Source organism: Hippopotamus amphibius, chromosome 2, assembly GCF_030028045.1.
Source record: "Hippopotamus amphibius kiboko isolate mHipAmp2 chromosome 2, mHipAmp2.hap2, whole genome shotgun sequence".
Lineage (NCBI taxonomy): Eukaryota > Metazoa > Chordata > Mammalia > Artiodactyla > Hippopotamidae > Hippopotamus > Hippopotamus amphibius.
The window spans coordinates 57,576,857-57,585,863 of record NC_080187.1 but is presented as its reverse complement, the minus strand read 5'-3'; the positions used below and the strand labels follow the sequence as shown (position 1 = coordinate 57,585,863).

The 9,007-nt window shown below is 44.6% G+C and overlaps 1 pseudogene; it reads left to right on the top strand.

Moving 5' to 3' along the window:
- Positions 1–7,101: 7,101 nt before the first annotated feature.
- LOC130844350 (glycerol-3-phosphate phosphatase-like) lies at positions 7,102–7,984 on the top strand (annotated as a pseudogene).
- Positions 7,985–9,007: the final 1,023 nt, after the last annotated feature.

The window sequence follows — 9,007 nt, the reverse complement described above, 5'->3', positions numbered from 1 at the left end:
AAAGCTAGTGAGTGTCAGAGCAGGAGCTAGAAGCCAGCCCACCTATCCCGCTCGGCTCCCCCTCCCCCAGCCCCAGGGAGAAGAGCAAGGGAGGGGAATGTGGGGTGGGAGGCAAGCTGGGGGAAGGAGAGAAAGTAAATTTGTGTGTCAGCTGTCAGCTTCCTGTGTTTTTCTTTAAGCAGAAGACAGTTTCCCCGTTTCACCTACTCAGTCTGAACTTCGTGGTTTCCTCATCCCCAGGGCGATTTCTAATCAGCAGGGACTTTGCCTAGACTGTAGGATGTCACAACTAGCGGGTGACCCCAGGCGAGGTACTGGTTGACTATCTTGCACAGGTTGCACTTAGTTGAGTAATCACTTGTTCCCCATAAGCGTGGTCCAGATCCAAACTGATTTCTCTTCCTCTCTTCCTCCTTTCCTTCCTTTCTTTCTATTTATTTATTTGGCTGTGCTAGGTCTCAGTTGCGGCACTCAGGATCTTCCTTGCAGCATGCGAACTTTTAATTGCAGCATGTGGGATCTAATTCCCTGACCAGGGATTGAACCTGGGCCCCCTGCATTGGGAGAATGGAGTCTTAGCCACTGGACCACCAGGGAAGTCCCCAAACTGATTTCTGAAGCAGCTTGACAGTCCTCAAATTTCATCTACACTAGAGCAGAAAAACACATTGAAACAGAATTTGACAGGGATTTTAAATAGAATATTTGAGTGACTTTATCATAGCACTCTGGTCCTAGATACTTAAGACCTGGAGCAGGTTTTTGAAAATGTTTCACATTCCCTTTACTTCTCATCTCTGGAAAGCTCGCCAGGTCAAGAACTTTGGCACTTGAGTATGGAGTTGGAGGTCATACAGATCTGATTTCAAGTGACATCTGTCACACAGTTGTTACCATGGGGAGGGATCCAGTTTAGATCGTAATAGGAGCACATGAGTACTGTGAAGATGGTCCTTATTATTCTGCGGGACCACACTGCCTGGGAAACATCACGTGGTCAACACATGTTGATTATATGTTCATTACACGTGTGGCTCAGGGAGACCAGACCCAGGTTTGAATCCTGGCGTCCTTTCTTTGCAGTAGTCTGACCTTGAGGCAAATCCCTTGATTTCTATCTTAGTTTTCTTATCTGTGTCATAGGGTTTCTCATCGTGTCCCCAGAGAAGTGAGGACAAATTGAGGTCATATGAGTAGAAGGCTTAGCACAGAACCTGGCACTTGATCAACATTAGCTATCATTATTATTTCCTAATGTCGTATGATTTCTTTATGTACATTTCATTGTCCTTGGGGGCACCAAGCAAGCTGGTTGCAAGTTCTTGGTCAGAAACATCTGCCAAGTGGCAGCATTCACACCACACTTGGGATAAATGTCCTAACTCCTCCTCCACAGCCTCGGCTGGGCCAAGTGAGGTGAGCGTCAGGTTTTATGGGTCTGACGAAGATGTCTGAAATATTGTAGGAGACTGTCAAAGAATACTTAGACCCACTCCAAAAGAGGGCCGTTCTTAATTTTCATCTTTCCTGCAAGTCAGAAAGATATATACTCTCCAAATAATGGCAGTTTCCTCGTCCCGAAGTTATGGCAGCTTGGTGATACAATAAACAGCACCCTGTCATAAGGACCGCATAAAGCATGGTCTGACATTTCTTTAAAAGTAAAAAGAAACACGACTGCAGCAGATGACCTTTCCTCCGAGGGCACAGCTGTTTTGTGTGGTTAGAGGGACCCGTGGTTTCATACTTAGGGGCTACGATATATGACTGGCTTTTCACAAAGTGTTTCCATGAGAAATTACAGTATGTTCTAAAGGGGAGTGCCAATTCTGCTGCCTTCACATTAGGTAGGGGGACGTTTTCCCCCCTCTTGATGTTTTCCAAATAATAGTGTGCTGAATACTTACGATTAGAAACTTCTTTAATGTGTGAAGTGTAAGTGGTATCAACATTACTGAGGCATCTTCTATTTCCTGGGAGATTTAAGTGATGGGCTTTTTGCAGCGTTGGTGGGTTGGCATCTTTGAGGACTCAGCACTTATGAGAAGTGCTGCGTCCACTGCTTCTGCGGATGAGGATTGAGCATCTATGGGAAAAATTTAAATAGTCACTTTGTTAACAGAGAGTAGGTAATTTCCATTTTCTCGAAAAATGTTTGTTCCTCCTATAAAATGTTATTTGTGTAAGTCCTTAAAATAGTGATGAAAAAGAGAAACAATGGTCTAAAATTTCTAATTGTATATGTGTTATGTTGGTGAGACTAGATGTTTTCTTTCTTTGCTTATTTTCCAAATTATCTTTAACATGTTTTATTTACTTCATAATGAAATGAAAAAGAAAGGTTATATCTTCATTTAGTTTTTGACTGAGTTTCCCCTAGGCATCCATGGTTACTGCAAACAATCCCATTAAAGCACCGGACACCCCCGTCTCCCCAAACTCTGTTCTCTAAATTAGATTAGTAAGTCCTTGGAGAGGGGAGTTTGGCAGCCTCTCGACAGGATGGGTGGGGGGAGTAGATGCCAATTACTGACGGCCGTGGTGCCAATAGAGAAATGCACTCCCATTTGCTCGTCTCCAAAACCCTGCTATTGACCTGCCAACAGCGGGGTGTTGAGTGCACGTCCCAGTATGGTGGGAGATCTGTTCTGATTTATCTCTGCTCTCTCACCTTGTCCCCTGTGTGTCCAAACCTGGGCATATGCAAAAGTGGCTGGCTCAGTTTAGACGTACAAGCTGAGAAGCTGAAACAGTTGACTTATTGGTAATTAGACCACACTGGTATTGAACCCATGACCTCAGCCTCATTAGAGCTGCGTTCGGGCCAACTGAGTTGACCAGAAACAGATTCACAACAGTGAGTGATAGAGGTCTTTGGTACAGGGTCAAAGGCTTATTTACACTACCCAATATCATAAGTGGCTTCTTACTCTACCATGTTAAAGGAGCAGTGGCTGACGAAAATGGCTGTGTGGATGGGTCACTGCTCGCTGCTTCATATGCGTGGACTGTAGAGCATTGCTTTCTGGCCAACTCCTACCTCCCTTTAACTGGATCTCCATGTAATTCAAGGGTTAATAAAGGGAGCCACAAGTGTTTTAACAGGACTTTTTTTTTTTCCTCTTTCACTTGCTAATGGCTAATAGTAACAAAAACACTAGGGGTAAAGCCCATTACTTTAGGAATGATTTCCTTTGAATGACACTCTTTGATTTAAAACTATCCATGGCTAATCATTATTTTCACTCTTCCCTTTTCAAGGAAGTCTAAAAACAGATGCCTAGTGTTCATTTTGTGTAGAAAAAGAATCAGTTTCTCAGTGGTAGAGCAGGATACATGAGAAAGGCAGGACATAGAATGACGAGAGTCATTCTCTGCTAAATCAATGAAATGGAACAGAAATCAACTCAAAATAACAGATTTTTTTTTTTTTTTTATAAGGCTGGCATTTCAACTCAGTGAGAAGAGAAAGGATTACCTAATCATGGCTAGCCATTTAATAAAAGTAGATTTCTGCTTCAGATCACACCCAAAGTAAAGCTTTCCCTGTGAAAACACAACTTTATAGTTCTAAAAGATAATGAAGTGATTAAAAAATAACAATCTTGGAATGCCTTTCTAACAATGCATGATAATATAAAAACTATAAAGAAAAACATGAAATAATTTGACTCCATAAAAATTTATCATGAATGGGGGGGACTCGAGGGGGGGGGCGTCAAGGAAGGGAGGGAATATGGGGATATGTGTATAAAAAACAGTTGATTGAACCTGGTGTACCCCCAAAAATAAAAAAAAAATAAAAAAAAAAATTTATCATGAAAACTCGGGTATGTCAAATACGAAATAATATTAAAAGGCAAACTGGGAGACAATTTTTGGTCCTTATGGAAGAGTTAATCACAAGATATTTATGGTGTTTATGGAATACTTAACAGTAAAGCACTTAGAGATCAACAAGAAAAAAAGGAATAAGTTCAAAGACACAGAATAAATGAATATCACTTTGCATAAGAAGAGGTGTAAATGGCCAGTAAACCCATGAAAAATATATTTAACCTTCCTGGTAAATGTCAAGAATTGCACATTTTAAACAATTGAGATTTAATTTTTCTTCCAAAAAATCAGCAAAGATAAAAATAAAAGTGCTGGCAGTGTTGCAGGGAAATTAGTACTTTTCTATACCACTTGTGGCCATGTAAAGGGCTCTAACTTACTTAGAGGGATATTTGGCAGAACAGAAGAAAACCTTTAAAATGTGACCTGTGCTATGACCCCAAAATTGTACCTGTAAGAATCAGTCCAAAAGAAATAATCGTGGTTACATGCAAAGATTTTGCTACCAGAATGTTGATCAAAGCATTTTTATGATAACTAAAGACTGGAAACAGCTTAAATATCCAACAATAGGGAATCCATTAACTACATCATGGTGTGTGGTGTATGATGGAACTTTATGTAACCTTAACATGTTGTAGAAAAAAATTACATTTCATGTCATGGAATAAAATTCACTATTATCTTGTTCAGAAAAAAATGTAGCTTTAAAATTAAAACATTAATTTTAATATTTTAATTGAATATTAATATTTTATATTAAAATGTAGCTTTAAAATATTATGTTATATGTGATACATGCATAAGGAAAGATGGTAGAATAACATATCATACATGTCAAGATGTTAAAATACTTTTCTTTAGGCATGGAAATTACGGATGATTTAAAAATGTCTCTTTTTATCAGATGTTTTTCTTTGAGAGTGAACATGTGTTACTTAGAGAACAAAAGGTAAAGCATATATTTGTTTCAAATATCATAGCTAGTACAGTTTCATCCTGGAGATTAAGTGGGATAGTATATAAGAAAGTCCCTAACACAGGATTAGAAAGATGTGATGGCCTTGGTACCTAGGATTTGAGTTTGAATCTAAAAAGCACCACGTGGTCTGGAAACTCCTAGCACTCTGGATTAAAGACTGACTTACCTAGTTGGTGGACTGTCCAAGTCCCAATTCTCTCTCTCTTTTGTTTTGTAGTTTGACTTTCGATTTTAATGGTTCATACATCTCTCCATAAGATGTCAGGCAAGGAACAGAGAGAAAAATTCCGGCCTGTCATTTTCAGATGATCCTGATCACATTCATCTTCTTCACCATGCTGTGAAGCACACTACGGCGTGACCCCCTTCTTTGAGGCAAGCTGGGGTGAGTTCTCCTTCTCAAGACTCCTGGACTCCATAGCAAGCGCTGCATGATGTATTACGGGACACGAAAATAGAAATTATGCACGTGCAACATCGCAGTGAAGCACAAGGATTGGTTATGGAACCCCAGGATGTTCTGGATGACCGGAATAAGTGCTCATGCGCTGGAGGATAACGTTGGAGTTGTCTTGGAGGCTGGTTCCCTGTCAGCATCCTGGACTCAGCATCCTGGGGCCACGGGAAATAAAGAGAAAAGAATGGGAATGGAAAAGGGTGCTTTGTACAATGGATCCTTTTAAGATTTGGGGTATAACACACCACTTCTTTGGGATCCTTGTGGCAGACCTTGTCACTAAGGGTTGTGTGTGTGTGTGTGCATGTGTGTGTGCGCACGCACGTGCTCACAGGGTGCAGTGCTTGTGGTTGGTGGTTCTTACAGATGGGCATTAGGAATTAGAAGAGAATTTTTCCTTGCATCTCTGCAATATGGTGTTGGTGCACTGCTGGCATCTGAAGGACACAATGGCAGTCCTTTTTTGGTGACAGTAAAGGGGCAGAGAAAGAGAGGATGGTAAAAAGAATATGCAGGTGGACACCACACTGTGACTGTCAGGGCTTGTGTGTGTGTGTGTGTGTGTGTGTGTGTGGGTATTGTAACCCCCCACCTCACCCCGAGGTTGCAAGACATAATTTGGGGGAACTTGTTAGGGAGGTTGGCTTTTCCATTACAGCAAGCAGGGTGGAAAAACTCAGCAAAATATGGATTGCTACTATAAATGTAACTTCCCTTTAAACACAGAGCTTAATTGCCCTGGGAATATGTGTGTTACATAGACAAGTGTTCGTTTCTATGATTAATTCAGCTGGCTAGAGCTTGGCACTAATGAGACCAAGGCCAAGGCTATTGGCTCTATCCCCACAGGAGCTGTTAGCATCTCATGGCTCCAAAACCGAGGTGACACCCTTCACCCTTGCACATAGTGGGATTGGGTGAGAGAGTATGATGTCTGACTCCACTTTTAATGCTTTTCCAACACCCCTGCTTTCCCCTCTAACAGGATGCCTCTGCTCTGAGTGCACTGGCAGTTGGAATTTTGTAACATGACAATCTAATCAATGACATTGTCTCCAGAGCCACATTGCACTTAAAAAGCAGAGGCTGCCTGCACTATAGACAGCATAGGCTGCTCTGTTAGTCTTTTCAATGGATACAGGTTGTGCCACCAATTGACTTTCACAGACAAATACAGCTTGAAAGAAAGCATGACCAGGTTGCCCTGTTGCCTAAGAGTCTGACGAGGATCTTGCAAAAAAGAAGCCTCCGTTTTTTCTCCATTTTCTAAGCAGTCTCAGCATGTAAGTTTGGAAAGGGATCGAGTTGGAGGTTTTACCTGCATCCCTGTGTTCTCTGCCTTGAAGAGTCCCATCACTTTAGCCCAGAGCCTTTTGTTCGGTGCTCCATCGTGTAGGACTTGTTTTAATTACGCCACATCCTCTCTGTATTTATCAGGATTGTTTGAGTTGCAAGTAATTGAAACAACTCAAACCATCTCTTTTCATGGATTCACATACCTGGGAAGGGTACTAGGTTTGCTCACAGAATCTGAAGAAGAGCTGCAGGGATCAGAGTCTTAGAACCTTGAACGGGAACACGGCCCTCTCTCCCTTACCTCTCTCCTTGTCTTGGCTTCATTCTGCAGAAAGTTTCTCTCCATGTGGTGGCCAGCATTCCCCAACGCACATCCTCCTGGCTTAGCAAACACCGAGGACAACTACCTTTGCCAGAATCTCTACAAAAATCTAAGAGAAGTCCTCTCCCGTGTCTCAAAGATTGTTTGCTGAGGATGAAAGCACTGAGATCATCCAGGTCACGTGTCCACTCCCGCAGCTTGGTGTGTATGTGTCAGGGGAGCAGAAGGCAGAGGTCGGCGGAGGCGGAGGCCGGTGGCCACAGCGCCCGCTGCGCGGGGCTGAGCGCCGAGCAGGCCCGGAGGCCGCGGGCCGCCGTGGACACGCCGCTGTCTGACGGCGACGTCGCGCTGCGGCGCAGTGAGGCTGCGGTGTCCCCCGCGCCGCAGGCCCTGACGACAGTGCGGGCCCTCGGCGAGCGCCTCGGCTTCATCACCGCCAACAGCAGCAAGACCCGCGGGGCCTACGCCACGGAGCCGCGGCGCCTGCACTTCAGCCGCCCCGCGAGGTCCTCGGCCTGCCTTGCTGCACCGCGCTCCGCCTGCGCCAGCGCCGGGCCGGCGCGCCAGGCTCCAGACCTACGTGCTGGGCTGCGCGGCCCTGGGCGCGGAGCTGGAGGCCGAGGGTGTGGGGACCCAGCCGCTGCAGCGTGAAGCGCCCCGGTGCCTGTCTGCACGCGGCGCGCGAGCCCAAGGTGCGCGCTGTCGAGGTGGGCCTTGACCCACACTTCAGCTCCGTGAAGCTCCCCAAGGCCGTGCGCTTCCTGGAGCAGCCGGGCCGCCTGCTCGTGGGTACCGACATGGACGGCCGGCTTCTACTCGAGAACGGCCGCTTCATCGCGGGTACCGGCTGGGCTGTCTGGTCCTACCCGTGGATACTGGGCTGTCTGGTCCGAGAGACAGTGGAGACGCGCCCAGAGCAGAGCCGACATCGTAAGGAAGCCCAGCCGCTTCATCTTTCTACTGCGGGTCCCAGGAGTATGGCATTCACCCGGAGCGCACTGTCATGGTAGGTGGTTGCCTGGACACAGACATCCTCCTGGGTGTCACTTGTGGCCTGAAGACCATCCTGACCCTCACCAAGGGGATGTGATTGAAAAAAAAAAAAAAAGTAATGGGAAACGTGTAGGCAAAGAATAATAGTTACTGCAGTTCTCTTTAACTTTCCCTAAAGCTTAATTGGTCTGCTTAGAACCCAGCATAACAGTGGGATCTTCTGAAAAAGCCCAGCGTAATATAGATGCACATCTGAGGAGAAAAGAAGTCTCTTTCTGATCATTTGGAATTTCATTTTTATATTGTCATAAGAATATCATCTAGGTTCTTCCTTAATAGATAAGAAAACAGACTCACAGGTAATTGAAGTGAATCGCCCAAGAAAAATTGCCCAGTTGGTGAGTAATTGGACAAAACCCTCGAATTTCCTATACCCAAGTTTACAGTTTTTTTCTTGTGTTAGCCTACCTTCAGCAGATTTGTTATCAAACTCATCACTGGCTTTGATGGTGGAAAATTCAGGCAGTGGATGAAGGTCAGTCTTGATGGTCTTCAAACCCCATTGCTAGGGCAGCCCCCTTCTCTTGCTTTTGTTAAAGGTTATATTAAAGGGTTAATGGAATAAGTGGGGCCAGTTAACTGCAGACCTGGGACTCACAGAATAAATCCAGGCCTCCTTCTCTTGGTCCTGTGTGCTTTCTGGGGCTTATGTTACAGCATCCAATCAGAAGGAAAGGAAGAGAGAGATCAAAATTCAAACCCAGTCTGGGATACCACTTCTACTCAAGATGTAGAAAACCACAAGAGAACATTGCTTCTGCCTTAACAATGAGAAAAAGCTAGGTAATCTCTAAAATCATAACTTTTTTCCCAGCCCATGAGAGAGCCAAGGCTCAAGGCAACCCTAACTGAATTCCAGGGTAGGAAGGGTAGTAAGGGCCTTCCAGGAGATGGGGACACAGGAACTGCTGTGTTTTTTGCAGAACATGGGAAGAAGAGGTAACAGCCAGAAGCAACTGACATTTTAGCAAATTCTTAGAGGCCAAGTGTGGGCTGATGTTACTTGTTAGTTACTTGGCCATTGACAGCGTGTAGGGCACTGAGCAGAGGAGGCACCATT